This window comes from Morone saxatilis, unplaced genomic scaffold (assembly GCF_004916995.1).
Source record: "Morone saxatilis isolate NCDOM2014 unplaced genomic scaffold, NCSU_SB_2.0 Contig0, whole genome shotgun sequence".
In the NCBI taxonomy this organism is placed as follows: domain Eukaryota; kingdom Metazoa; phylum Chordata; class Actinopteri; family Moronidae; genus Morone; species Morone saxatilis.
Genome location: NW_023339650.1, coordinates 20388842 through 20389247, shown reverse-complemented (window position 1 = coordinate 20389247; position 406 = coordinate 20388842). Strand labels below are relative to the sequence as shown.

Below are 406 nucleotides of genomic sequence, written 5' to 3'. Positions count from 1 at the left end.
AACAGAGCTAACAGAGAGTAAATACTGGACTGCTGTTGATGCTAACATCTTCACCGCCACTTTAAGAGGTGATAACATGAATGTTTTCCCCCAAATAGGCACAAAAATTGTTTGTAAATGTTAACAATATTATTTAATGTTACGTTCTGTTCGTTTGTGCACACAAATTAATATTAATCTAACAACACAAATTACTAATTTTAGCAGAAGAGTTTTGTTTAGTTTTCTTACTGTAGGAAATATGAGGTCATTTATTGTGTTCAATATACTGTCATACATATCGATTTGTGATGTGCTCTGTCACATGGCGTTCAGATTACGTCACATTCAAACTCAAAAACTGATCTGTACTTTAAACAGTAAAATTTAAACCATCCAGATTTACAAATATTGATCAGTGAGCCAG

The 406-nt window shown here is 32.5% G+C and overlaps 1 protein-coding gene across 1 annotated transcript in view; it reads right to left on the bottom strand.

Annotated features, from left to right (window-relative positions):
* The window catches only part of LOC118334624 (sodium channel protein type 5 subunit alpha-like), a gene marked incomplete in the record, with an annotated part of 132162 nt that overhangs the window by 69447 nt on the left and 62309 nt on the right, over nucleotides 1–406 (bottom strand).